Here is a 343-nt window from a genome sequence, read left to right as displayed (position 1 = left end):
CGCCCAACGTGGGGCTCGAACCCACGACCCTGGGATTAAGAGTCCCATGCTCTACCGACTGAGCTAGCCGGGCTGATATGCGGGTTGTAAGATTTTATAAAATTTATACTATTGCTACAACTATAGCAAACCAATCTTTGAAATCAATATTTGTGTACTGTTATAAAGTATGCGACTTAACATGATCATGGTAATAGGAATTGGAAGGCTAAAAGAACACATGAAATACTGTAAAATTATGCTAACGGAACCAACAATGACTTGCTATAATGACAACCTTCAATAGGGGGCACAAGTGAGAGATGCCAAAAGCAGAATCCGCCTGGAAACTATTACAGTAGAA

The 343-nt window shown here is 40.5% G+C and overlaps 1 non-coding gene across 1 annotated transcript; it reads right to left on the bottom strand.

The window, feature by feature from the left end:
- Window positions 1-73, bottom strand: Trnak-cuu. The gene has a single exon. It is a non-coding gene; the product is annotated as a tRNA-Lys (tRNA).
- Between the last annotated feature and the right edge of the window lie 270 nt (window positions 74-343).

Source organism: Branchiostoma floridae, chromosome 3 (assembly GCF_000003815.2).
Source record: "Branchiostoma floridae strain S238N-H82 chromosome 3, Bfl_VNyyK, whole genome shotgun sequence".
Classification (NCBI taxonomy): domain Eukaryota; kingdom Metazoa; phylum Chordata; class Leptocardii; order Amphioxiformes; family Branchiostomatidae; genus Branchiostoma; species Branchiostoma floridae.
This window is presented reverse-complemented; position numbering and strand designations above follow the sequence as displayed.